Below are 14,251 nucleotides of genomic sequence, written 5' to 3'. Positions count from 1 at the left end.
GTAGTTTTAGCAAGTTAGTCGACTCAGACTGAGACTAGGTCGATTAAGTCGCAGGTGAGTCGATCGAATCTGATCTTAGAAAATAGAAAGCAGGAACTCAGATAAACTGTGGCACGACACGCAGGTGAGTCGACTCAAAGCCAGTATGAGTCGACTCAGTCCCAGATGAGTCGACTCAGTCCTAGTCTGAGCCGACTCAAGCGCAGGCTGATAGTGAAGATGGATTTTTTATTTATGTCTAGGATCGGATTTGATCCTAGAGATCGTAAGGCTTGGTTTGAGAGATCTTAAAGAGGCTAACTATAAGAGCATGTGAGACATGATTGTACATGGGCTCGGTGAGTGCTTTCAAGGATTGGGTTAGCCTAGGAAGTTTTTGCGCTAGGGCTTTGGTCTATGTAATAGGTATATATACTTGTATATTGAAAACTTTAAAGGAAGTGAATCAAAGGAAGCTTTTCTCCCACATCTCTCTCTGATTTTGCATGCTGCCCAAGGCATCACGCACAGCCCCTTCCCTAGAAGGGGGCATCCGGTATCTAGGATTAAGCACAGATCCAGGGCTTGATGGTTGCTATCCCCAAAGAGTCCGGATCGCCATGGACTCTTACAAAGAAGGGATCATTGCAAGTTTTCTCAGATCCACGTGAAAAAAGGCAGTCCTTCAACATGGTATCAGAGACATGGGATGAATAAGAAATCTGCAGATCTATTCTACGGTATGCCTCAGATCTATCTTATTTTTTGTTGTGGTTTGGCTAACCAGAATCAACGGGTTGAAGGCAGAGGTTGAGAGACTTGATCGAAAGGGACATTTTTCAAGATGGAAGGTTTGTGTTGTAGATTTTTTAGTCCAACTTCAGTTGGATCCAATCTTGGAGGAAGAAAGGTCGTAGGATATGACAGTTAGGCGATGAAATTCTCTGAGGAAGATGGGCAGCAAGAGGCAGGTTTGGCATGTTGAAGGAGAGATCACCCAAGAGATTGTTATCAAGGTGGGGCTGAAGAAGCAACTATTCAGCCTTCGGATGTGGAAAGACTGGGGAAGTAGTTGGGGTACATTCAGCGATTTGACTGGTCAGGAGCCTTGAGGGTGAAAAGAGAAAGCAAGGATTTGATTTTCGAAGTGTCGCTTCTAGTTCAAAGGATGGTGAGTTCCTCTTGAAAGTTTCAAAGAGATCCATAGAGTGCAGAGGGTTTAAAATGACAGCAACGATGGTGGAGAATCAGCAGGAGGCTCAACAAGGGTTTATTGATGAGCTAACCTCAGTTTAGAGTCTATTTTCTATAGAGACACTAGGAGGAGTCATTATTCAGGTAGAGGATGCTTTGGTATAGGTTTAAAGCTAAGGGTTGAAGGGATGGAGCCAGATTCTAGCACTAGTGGTGGTGATGCACAATATGATTCTATACGAAAAGTACGGATATCATAGAGCCGTGCTCTGCAGAGATAGTGTTAGATAGGTTGTTTGCAGCAAGAGAAGATCCGAATACCTATGAGGAGGCTGAGACAAGCCTCGAATGAGATAGATGGATCTGAGCCCAACAGGATTTGAGCTGTAGTTCTTTCAGGAGAAGCTAAAGCAACAGTTGGTGTAGGTGTAGAAGGGAAAGACTCAGATTTTAGGTTTCAGTTGTTGGTTTAGAAGAGTTGGATGAGCTCTTGATGGTTTCAAAGGAGCCTACGGGGTGCAGATAGTCTGAAATGACTTCGGAGGGATTTGCAGAGTGTGGAGGGTTCGAAAGGACAGCGACGCTGATCGAGATGCAGTGGCAGGTCTAGCAGTGCACTTGGGTTCTTCTACGACATTAAGTGGACTTTGAATTCAGGTGGAGTACCAGACAGAGATGGCTTCACAGATGGAAAAGATTTTGGCATGAGTTCAGAGTGGAGGGGTGCAAGGGGAGGAGTGATATCCCAGCACCAACGTCAGGTGGAGCAGAGTGTGTAGGTGGAGAGGCGTGGCTCTGAAGAGACCATGTCAGATGGAGTATTAGTTGCAGTGAGTGCCGGTATAGGAATGTTGCTGTCTCTCTAAGAAAGTCCAAGATAAGTGATGTAGCTACCTAACAGAAAGGAGACTACAATAAACTCTAAGGTGGTGTCAAGAAGCAAGCAAAAGTCTTCAACTGTGGAGACGGTTATCCCAAAGGCCTCCAAGGGCACTCGAAGCTGAAGAAGATTGGCGGTGGCAAGGATGTTTATACAAGAGGCTGTTTGGATATAGAGCGACAGCAGGATCGTGCATGAGGATATTGCCAGGTTTGCCAAAGCTTGGAGGCACTAAGGTGAAGATTGTAGGAGTTGGCGTGGTGCTTCCAAATCTTGAGAGGCCACAGAAGGAGTCAGGATGTTAGCTCCGAGAGACTAGGACAGGAGTGGTCTTAGGATGGAGACAGTGTGTAGCTCTCCACAGACTTGAGATTCAGATGATGAGGATCTTGAGGGGCTTGGTTGGTGCTTCAGAGATTTGGGGATGCAAAGTGGAGTAAGAAATCAGAGCCAAGGATGAAGCTGTGAGAGAAGAAGCAGTTTTCGCAGGTTAGTCAACTCAAACTGAGACTAGATCGACTAAGTCTTAGTTTGGGTTGACTATGTCTCAGAGAACAGAAAGTAGGATCTTGGATAAACTATGGTATGGTACGCAGGTGAATTGACTCAGGATCAGTCTGAGTCGACTCAGTCCCAGATGAGTTGACTCAGTTTCAATCTGAGCCGACTCAAATATGAACTGACAGTGAAGACGGATTTTCTGTTTGTGTTTCGGATCAGATTTGATCCTAGGGATCTTAAAGCCTGTTTTGAGAGGTCTTAAGAGGGCTAACTATGAGAGCATATGAGACATAGGTGTACATGGGCTCGGTGAGTACTTTCATGGATTGGGTTAGCCTAGAAAATTTTTGTGCTAGGATTTTGGTCCATATAATAGATATATATATATATATATATATATATATATATATATATATATATATATATATATATATATATATATATATATATATATATATATATATATATATACTTGTATATTGTAAACCCTAAAGGAAGTGAATCAAAAGAAGCTTTTCTCCCACATCTCTCTCTCAAGTTTTGCATGCCGCCCAAGACATACGCGTGCCCCCTTCCCTAGAAAGGGGACACCAGCATTTAGGATCGAGCTTAGATCCAGGGCTTGATGGTTACTGTCCCTAGAGAGTCCGGATCGCCATGGACTCTCACAGAGAAGGGATCCATCATAGGTTTCTTCAGGTCCATGTAGGAAAAGATGGTTCTTCAACATGAAGCACAGAATAATAACATGGGTTGAGCTCACCTGGCCATCATTGGCAACATGTATTGAAGTTGGAAAGAGACTCCTAAATGAATAAAGATTATATCTTTCGTGCAGAATGATTGATCTTCTTTCACGATATAAACCGTTGGATCATGCTTTGCATACCTTTCAAAGCATGATATCCATTTTGTAATATGTACTACTGGATAGAAGGGAGAGATCGGAGTGCTTTAAAAAAATGTGTAAAATGAGATTCAATGTTTCATGCCACAAGAGAAGATCAATTACTTTTTTGCACAAAAGATACAACTTGAACTTCTCCTAAAGTAGCTTCAAGTATGATGGGGATGAAATTAAGCAAAATCTGCCCATGTAGTCTAGAATGACAAATGAAATACCTGAAAAAATTGTATAAATTATAGAAACCAATTCGTATCTGGAATATGTACGCTCCTTCATTGTATTAGATACTTTGTAACTTGAATTATTGAACAGATAAAATTGCACATGTTAGGATCCTTTTATATCATCCTGCAAATATATATATATATATATATATATATATATTTTTTTTTTTTTTTTTTTGGGTAAGAAAATTTTATGGCTCTGAAGGCTGAGGCAGTAGAGAAAATAACAATTGGTCATGCCCTCGTCCCTCGTTGACAACAAAGGCAGAACCTTCAAGAAAAAGACAACAAAAATAGACTTTCACGAACAAGATTGGCGTTATTTAATTGTGCACCGCAGAAGCACCAGCGCATCTTCCTCTAGTGCCCCAAGAAGCCCTGATGTTTTCCCTGGCCGTGCCTTATAAGCCCCTCCCCTCGCCATCCCGGGACCACAACCATGGAATCTTTGGACAGAGAAACCACTGTAACAAGGGTCTTTGCCATGAAACACGAGTGTTTTTTTTCTCCAAAAAATTTTTTTTTCTGGTCAATCAAAAAAAATATATTGAAAAAAAAATCAGACAATAAAATATTCAAAAATTTAGCACCATAAGACTCTCATCCCTTGAGGGTAGGCTGTAAGGATCGTTGGCAGGGCAAAAGGTAGCAGACCACGTTCTCACTAAAATCTAGCAAAGCGAAGAGATTGACACAAGCAGTCATCTTGTCCCTGATAGAAGCCTTCCACCAGCCTCTGAAACAAGTTGTTCGTGGACCGCACTGTAAAGAACAACGGAGCTGGCCCAGTAGTCCACTAATAGAAAGAACAATTCGGGTGGTGGCTGAGAGTTGATGAGACTATGGATCATCATCATCTTAGCACTTCTTATCAGGGGGAATGCACAAAAATTAATTGTTTATGTTTCAGCTGCCGGTTGACATTTGAGGATAAATAGGACTTCCCAAGGTGACCCAATCTACTGCATAGCCAAAGATGGGATCCCAGCTTCCACATTCCTCGCTACTCCTTGTTGTATTCTTTATTCTGCCTTACTTCCAAATGATGTCATTTGGTGCAGAGGAATCAAGAAAGGTTGATGCTTTCATTCCTGTTGCTAAACACGAAGGTTAGAGAATTTATTCTCCAACGCTCCCTTCTTTTGGATTTCAGCTGTACATAGTGTACATGGGACAGAAGCATGAAGATCCAAACTTGGTTACTGCATCACACCACGACATGCTCACTTCACTTCTTGGAAGGCAAGTGAACCCTTTTCTTGGTGCTGTCGAATGACCTAGTCGTTTGCGAGCAGCCCACGTAATTTGGGCCGACAAAGGCTTAGTCGTTAGTAAGTGAGCCGAGAACGGGTTTTGCCCAGGTCATTCATATACGTTCAGTTTGATCAACGCAAAAATAAAATAAATACATGAATAAAATAATTTATATATTATTTTAATTATGATGTATGAATCAATTTTTTATTTTTATTTAATTGTATTTCTTACATAGGAAAAACTGTCTTAGCAGTAAGATTAAGACTGTTCTCTGGAATCAACCCGAAATATATATAAGAACACCTTGGAGGACTTCAGGTGCATCCTCTTCATAACTTCCTTGGATCAGCCTTTCACGAGCAGCCTGAGTTGTGCTGGAAATTGAACGAGTTGATTCCAAATTGCAATTAATACATGCTGGGCTTGAGCATGGCCTAGCTTGCTCTTCTTATTTCCGTCGGCTCTGCGTGCTATCCCAATTTCATTGTTATTTCGCTTTCTTTCATCGAAACCTTTGAATTAAAAAATTACTGATTTAATCCATTTTTGGTGCTTCAGCAAGGAGAAAGCTCTAAATTCAATTGTCTACAGTTATAAGCATGGATTTTCAGGCTTCGCAGCTTGGCTCACAGAATCTCAAGCAAATAAAATCTCAGGTTCTGTATGCTCTATACCTGTCCTTGAGCAGAAATCCGGGCATCGGTGTGAATACAATTTTTAAGTTATAATGTTATCAGGGAATTTATTAATAAATTTTAATTCATGTAGATTTTCCTGGAGTACTCAGTGTGACGCCAAACCGTAAGCATCGTGTTCACACAACTAAAAGCTGGGATTTTTTGACCTAAATTACTACCGATCTACGGCCACAGAATTACTTCATAAAGCTAATTATGGTGAAAATGTCATTATTGGAGTCATCGATTCTGATCAGTCAGGTCTCTTCGCAAAAGACGCCTCACGTGGAGAGGAGAACTCGCACTACTAAGCAGTAGGCTCTCTTGATTGTATTCGGTATGGGACTTTCGGCTCGATGCCCCGATGCCATCCACAACAGTCCCAGCAAGAGAGCGTATGCTGCAGGTAGGGATGGATTCCACAGACGCGCCAATATTGAGATCTACTGCTCACCAGTACGGAACCATCTCTTCCACCCAATCGTGAGGTATTGTCGCTTTGGAGCGGGTCCGGCCTCTGACCGGTCAGCATCCGCCCTCACGGCTTTGCCTCGCAAAGACGCCTCACGTGGAGAGGGAAACTCGCACTATAAGTAGTAGGCTCTCTTGATTGTATTCGGTATGGACTTTGAGCTCGATACCCCGATGTCCATTCCACGATAACCACGATTTTGGTCTGGTGCCATTCAGATGGAAAGGCAAATGTCAGGTGGGACAATTATTCGATGCAAACACTGCAACAAGAAGTTAATCAGAGCCCGATGGTATAACTAAGGAGTCGATGCGGAGCAGCTCAAAGGAGAATACATGTCTCCACGAGACCTAAACAGCCATGGACCACATACCGCCTCCACTGCAGCTGCTGTTATTGTAGAGAACGTGAGCTTCCACAGCCTGGCAGCTGGGGGAGCGCGAGGAGGAGCTCCTCGTGCTCGGCTGGGGCACTCCACCGAGCTGTGGCGATGCCCCCACCTTGCGGCAATAGATGACGCCATCCATGATCGTGTGGATGTCCTTTCTTTATGGCTGGGTGGGCCCACAGAACGTCTGTGTTGAAAAAATAAATATTAAAATATTAAAAATATTAAAAATTATTTTGTAAATTTAATTGAAGTGATAAAAATCAAAATCATATAAACAATTCAAAAATTATATTAAAAATTTAAAAATAAATTTATTAAGAGATTTAAAAAATTATTTCTTATATCTATAAATAGATGATTGTTATAAATGTATGACGTGGTGAATGATATCAAAAACTAAAAAAAAAATTATAAAAATAATTATACTATTTTATTATTTTATATAATTTTTATATTATTATTGTATGTATATATTCTATTAGTCCGAAATTTTACACGTCGTCGTCAAAGGGTAATCGTTGTTTTGGTCAGCGGAAACGACGGCCCTACTTTCAGACCGTGGAGAACTCATCTCTATGGCTGCAAGCATGATCGACCGTTTTATCCTACGGTCGTCACACTCGAAAATAATTAGAAATTGATGGTAAGACGATAACTGCAGTCCCATTGCCGTAAGCATAATATTTCTTAATGCATCATTTAAAAAAAAATAAAAATCATGTACCTCTGTATCTTGGCAGGGACAATCCAGGTACCATGCAGCGAAGAAAGATGACAATTTTACAGAACTAGTTTGGGGTCAGGGTAAAGGAATGGAATGACCTATCTGGTCCTCCGCATTGACATATTATTTATTTATTTATTTATTATTTATCTCGTACTGAGTAGGGGTATATGTATGTATTAATTTGCAGCTGTGCAGCTGATGCTATAAATGCTAGTGTGGTCGCCGGGAGGACCGTGCTGTGCTACGATCCTACCTCGCTGTCCACTTTCGCGCCGTCGTTGGCGAGCGTGACGGGAGGTGGGGCCAAGGGTGCAATTCTCGCCCTGTACACCACAATCTTCTAGATTTTTTCGCGGAATCGAACGGATTCCCGGGTGCTGCCGTAGACACGAAATGGCATTCCGGATGTACGATGTATGGATAGCACTAAGAGGTGCGTGGTTCCTCCCAGCCCATTTTCATGAGAAACTATCTGAACGTCAAAATGGGAAACTGACCTTTCGCACCAACAATTGATTTGCCGGATAGCAAAAATGGACCCCGTGGGTGAAGATTGCTCCAATCAATCCACCATCGTCGGAATGTTGTTGCGCCAAAGGTCGCCGCTTTCTCATCCAGAGGGCCAAGTATAACATTTCCCGAAGTGCTCAAGGTATTTGGCTTGATGAAACCTAATTATTGCCTATCATAATGACCTGTGTCGCCTGGCAACCCTGATGGTGTAATTTGCTTGAAGTTTTCAAATGCAAGCATACTTAGGCAGCATCGAGACGGAATGATTCAGCATGCAAAACTGAAAGTTGGTAAATGTTTAACAACAATGTTCAAGGATTTGTTGGTTTTGTTTATCAATTTGATGAGATTTGGGAGGAATTGAAGTGGAGAATGAGATGAGAAATTGAAAAAAAATATAGATATAGAATTCTTTCTTTTTGTTTCTTAATATATAAGCATCTTATGTGTGAGGCAATCACATCCTATAAAAATTCATACATCAATACATAAACCACTATAACAACATGAGTCCAACATATATGAGCTCATACATGAACCCAACATATAACTAAACCAAAAACTTATATAATTAGAAATTAAAAAGAACAAACATTATATTTTAACACTCCCCTTTAATGATTGTTCTTGAATGCCTACAAGGTCTCTAAAATAGTTGAATTTCTCTTTAGGTAATGTCTTGGTGAAAATATTCGCCCTTGATTTGAGTTCTCACATACTTCACTTCAACTTCTTTTTCTTCTACCATATCTCTTATAAAATGGTACTTGATTTTGATGTGCTTGGTGCAACTATGATAGATAGGATTTTTTATCATAGAGATGGTAGACTTGTTGTCACAAAGTAGTGTAGTGGCTTCTTCTTGCTTCTTACTCACATCTTCTAGTATTCTTCTCAATCAAATTATTTATTGTACCATCAAGGTAGTTGAAATATATTCAGCTTCTGCAGATGACAATGCTATAATGTCTTGCTTCTTTGATGCCCAAGATATGACACCAGATTCAAAAAAAATACATAGCCCAATGTGCTCTTCATATCATCAATGCTTCCGGCCCAATCACTATCACAAAATTCAAATAACTTCACATGATCATTTATGCTCCTTTCATACATGATGTCATAATTTTTAGTACTTTTGATGTATCTCAAGACTCTTTTTGCCACCCCAAAATAAACTTGCTTGATTTTGCATGAATCTAGAAAGTAAACTTGATGCAAACATTATGTCCGATCTTGTAGTTGTGAGATACAATAAGCTTCCAACAATGCTTCTATATAGTGGTACATTGACTTCACCACTTTCATCTTCTTTCATGAACTTCTCATTTACCACAAAGGTGTTGCCACAACATTGCAATTCTTCATTTTGAACTTCTTGAGAATACTTTCTACATACTTCTTTTGACAAATAAAAATGACATCTTCTCTTATCTTGATTTCAATTCTCAAAATGTAATGGAGCAAACCCATATCATTCATTTCATATCTTCTCATCATATCACTTTTGAAAGCTAAAATCATATTCTCATTATTATCGATAATGATCAAATCATCAACATAAAGAGAGACAATGAGAATGCCATTACCTTGCTTCTTCACATAAAGGGTTGGTTCACTTGGACTTCTTTGAAAATCTTTTTCATTGAAGTAGGCATCCATTTGAGAATACCATGCTCAAATGGATCAATGGACTGAAGAATCTAGAGATAACTCGACGGACTGTAGAGGTTCCATAGGTTGTCATCCGTAGGAGTACGGCTTGGAGGAAAACTCGATGAGCTGGTCCGAATAGAGATCGATGGGCTAAAAGAGCTAGAGATAAGTCGATGGGTGCGGAGGTCCCGTAAGTTATCCTCTGCAGGAGTACGGTTCAGAGAAAAACTCGATGAACTGGTCCGGATAGAGATCGATGGGCTGCGGAGGTCCCATAGATTTTCTCCATAAAGTATGGCTCAGAAAGAAACTCGACGAGCTGATCCGAAAAGTGATCGATGGGCTGAAGGATCTAGAGATAACTCGATGGGCTGTAAAAGTCCCGTAGGTTATCCTTCGCAAAGTACGACTCAGAGAAAAACTCGATGAGCTTGTCCGGATGGAGATCGACAAACTGAAGAATCTGAAGATAACTCGACGAACTGTGGAGGTTTCGTAGGTTGTCCTCCATAGGAGTACGGCTCGAAGGAAAACTCGACTAGCTGGTCCGGATAAAGATCGATGGGCTGTAGAGGTCCGTAGATTGTCCTCCACAGGACTATGGCTCTAAAAAAAACTCGACGAGCTGGTCTAGATAGAGATCGATGGGTTGAAGAACTCGAAGATAACTCGACGGGCTGCGAAAGTCCCATAGATTATCCTTCGCAGGAGTATGGCTCGAAAAAAAAACTCGATGAGCTGGTCTGGATAGAGATCGACGAGCTGAAGGACCTGAAGATAACTCGATGAACTACGGAGGTCCTGTAGATTGTCCTCCACAGAAGTATAGCTCAAAGAAAAACTCGATGAGCTAGCCCAAATAGAGAACGACAGACTGAAGAATCTGGAGATAACTTGACGAACTAAGGAGATTTCGGAGGTTGTCTTCCATAGGAGTACAGCTCAGAGAAAAACTCGACAAGCTGGCTCGAATAGAGATCGATGGGCTCCGTCTGAGATTTGTAGTTACGAACCTGCACAAAAAAGATGAGAGCACTCGCTAGACTGGCTTTAGTTGGATTTTTTGATTTTTTAATTAAAATAATAGATAATTAGACTGATATTATCCTATTTTGCTTAAGTTGGCCATTTGGTGATGTTGGCCTTTTAAGGCTAGTTTTTTTGGAGGTCGTCTCTCTGGTGATATAGATCTCACATCATCATTATGGCCTTTGACCGACCTCCACTCCAGCTTAAGTGTTTGAAGACCTGTTGTTTAAAAAGAATAATGTAAGATAGTAAATAAGATCTAAAAACTTTTTACCATGAGAGTTGTGAGCTCTGTTTCGGAGCTTTTAGGTTTTGCTTGACTCATGTTGTTTGCCTCAGTTTGGATTTATTTTTTACTTCGGATTAGTCTGATTTTTATCTTGGATCTATATACTTTCATCCTGGATTTGCATGATTTATCTCGGATCTGCATGTTTGGATCTTGAATTTGCATATTTTATCTCGAATTTGCATATTTTGACCTCGAATTTGAATGATTACCTCATATCTCAGATTTGCATGCTTTGATCTCGGATCTACATGCTTTTACTTTGGATTTGAATAATTTATCTTAGATTTGTATGTTTTGACCTTGGCTTTGAATGATTTACCTCGGATCTGCATACTTTTATCTTAGATTTGAATGATTTATCTCAAATTTGTATGCTTTTATTTCGAATTTGAATGATTTACCTCGAATCTGCATGCTTTTACCTCGGATTTGAATAATTTATCTCGGATCTCATATTTGCATGCTTTGATCTCAAATTTGCATGCTTTTACCTCGAAGCACGACAGGACCTATAGGAGGAGCAGTCGAAAAGTTCGGACGGAGGTCGAAAGCTCGATGGAGGGAGTTGGAGCTCGAATCCATGCACAGGAGGTGCCATCAATCGAGAAGAACTCAGCGCCATCGGGAAAGCTCAGAGGAGGAGCGATTGGAGCAGGGAGCATGGTGTACACATGGGGAAACTTGCTCAAGAAGAAGGATACGCTCACATCGATACCGTAGGCCAAGAGGCCACAGTCTCCAACCGATCACCGATGGCGACAGCTGAGCTGACTTGGTGGTCGACGCTCTCGACGATGGAGTAGCACTTGTCAGTGCTAAGGTCGATGATGTCGATGCTCGAGAGCAAGCAGAGGTGGTGGAGGCATGGAGATCACCGATCCGACGATCCGAGCTCATGGGAGATGGCGATCTGATGATCCAAGCCCATGGGACACGACGATCTGACATCGCAAAAGGTGGCGATCCAGGGTCGACCTCTCTCCCTTTCTCCCCACTTCTCTTCTTCTTTCTTTCACTTTTTTCTTCCCCTTTTTTTTAGTGGCCAATCTGGTTTCGACGCTGGGCTGAAGGAACCGTGGACCTACTGGAAGAGTAGATTGAGTTGATCTATCGTGACCAGTGCTTACTGGGTTGGCAGAGGAGTCTCTATCATCGGTGGCTGCACCTGGGTGTTAGCCTGGCTCTCCATCTAGCGGGAGGTGGTGGCATTGGTGAGACGAGATGAGACTCGCTTGGATGGCATGATAAAGATATGCCTTCCTTTATCTGTTGCTACTTAGTTTGATTGAGGTCAGAGAGAAGGTGGTGGAACCTTGTGCAGAGATGCTGGTGCTAGAGTGATCTGTGAAATAAATCCAAACCTGAGATTTTTATTTCGACGATGATCCTTCGATGCTCAAGTCAGATTTAAAGAATAAAGAAGCAGCAACGAGTTCTCTGAGAGAGATTACTTATTGATCCTCGAGGCTTTGATTATTTATATAGAATGCTATTAAGCAGCCGATCAAATAGCTGTATGATCGTACGATTTCAAGATTGCAAGACCATTGCACATGCTATTGTAGACGAGATAATCTAGTTCTTAATCACTCCCGTAGAGTAAAGAGGCCATTACTGGCACTATATTGAGTGGAAATTTGAATATCCTCATTGAATATTCTCGAAGATTGTGTCTGACTTTTTGATCTTCTTGAGTTGGATGAGTAGTATCATCTCATGGTACATAAAGTTCCACCTATTAATTGCATAGGCTGTCAATCAGGAGCTGAGAGTGTGGAGAGATTTTAGCCTCCATATGCTCCCATGTGGGGGTATTTATTTTTTTGATCTTTTTTGCATGATATGGATGGCTGTCATAGCATGTAGATGGCTAAATATGGAAGGATAACTCAGCTCATATATAGCTCAAAATAGTTCTGCTCATATCAGGATAGCTGTATCAGCATAGATAGCTTTTTTCAGTACATAGCTTAAGATAGCTTAGCTCAATACATAGCTCAGGATAGCTCAGCTCATATCATGATAGCTCATATCAGCATAGTATAGCTCTTCTTAGTATAGTATAGCTTAACCACCCCCAAATCTACATCCCGAATATGAATCCTAGGCATCCATGATATACCGTAACACGGAATATAGCAATTTAGCACTTAGAATCCAATTATGAATATGATGGAAGCTTGAGATAGGAGCAAAAGTATTTGGAGAAATAGATATACCATATTACCACAATAGTATCAAGAGCAAGCATCGATATAAGGCCTTAAGGTAACTCCGACAGATATTTTTAATCCAAACAACAGGCTGATACCTTTTATGAGTTCATGCTTCACATTGCAAGAATAAGGCCTTCAAGATGAAATACTGCAGTCATTAGGGTATTTGCATATAAAACATTGGCATGGATAATTGATTTGCATTTAAAGGAAATGCATCTTATTATTTGTGGTTATACCCTTCACTTAGCAATTGAAGGTTACAAGTTCATTTATACCTTTTGTATTTTATTCATTATTTTTCAATTTATTAAAGATTAATTTGTAAAAGTAATGAACTAAAATATAACAAAATAAAATAGGATAAATTTATGACTCTTTCTTTAATTGTTTGAAAGGATTTGTTGCGAAATGTTGTTGTTTTTGTGTTTTTATTTTTCTATAAATGAAAGAAATAACTAGGGAGATTGAAGTTGAGGATAGCATGTGTAGAACTTTCTGTTATAATGATATTCCTCGTTGTCTCTATTGTTATATATTTTTAAAAAATTAACTTTTCTACCAATGTTCTAAAGATTTTATAAATATTTTAAAAAATAAAAGACGTTATGTATTACTCCATCTACATCATTTTTCTTTTTGAATTTTTGAAATTAACTAGATATTCACCCGTGCTTAGCACCGGTGATGTTTTGTTTTACATTACATGTTATACTTATTTAATGGCTCTACAATTGTTTGTATACATTCTAGCAATTTTTTAGCAAGTTTTATTCATATATATTAAATTTAAAATATAGAAAGAAAAAAATAATAGATAGATACATATAGAACAAAGAACACATGTAGGTTTAAAAAAAATGTGAATTAGCTTTGAATAAGTAGTAATTGTTAGAACAAAAGAAACAGTTCAACTTTGATTGATGTTGAATATCTTTTTTGTCAATATTATACAAAAAATTCTTTAAAAATAAAATTTTTTATGATATTTTCTTACAGATATGATCAAAGACAACCTATATTGTTGTAGAGGGTCATACTACCTCAGCTGATATCTTCGGGACTTATACTCAGAAATTTTTGGATTGACAAGAATATCAATGTAAGGCTTGACTATGAAGCTCATCATAAGGCTATCTTATAAGAATACCGATCTCATCAGAAGGTCGAGGTCATTAAAAGCCGATCTCATAGAAGATGGAGTTCATCGGGAGGCCAAACTCATCAGAAATCAGAAGGTCAACCTTATCAAAAAATTAAAGGCCTATCTCATCAGTAGGTTGATTGCTGAGCTCATCAGAAAGCCGACCTTATCATAAATTTGATCTCATCATCA

The 14,251-nt window shown here is 39.9% G+C and overlaps 1 pseudogene; it reads left to right on the top strand.

Moving 5' to 3' along the window:
- The first annotated feature begins 4,124 nt into the window (after nucleotides 1-4,124).
- On the top strand, nucleotides 4,125-6,643 carry LOC140857236 (subtilisin-like protease SBT3.9; annotated as a pseudogene).
- Nucleotides 6,644-14,251: the final 7,608 nt, after the last annotated feature.

Source organism: Elaeis guineensis, chromosome 4 (assembly GCF_000442705.2).
Source record: "Elaeis guineensis isolate ETL-2024a chromosome 4, EG11, whole genome shotgun sequence".
Lineage (NCBI taxonomy): Eukaryota > Viridiplantae > Streptophyta > Magnoliopsida > Arecales > Arecaceae > Elaeis > Elaeis guineensis.
The sequence above is the reverse complement of the archived record's forward strand: the minus strand, read 5'-3'. Positions and strand labels throughout refer to the sequence as shown.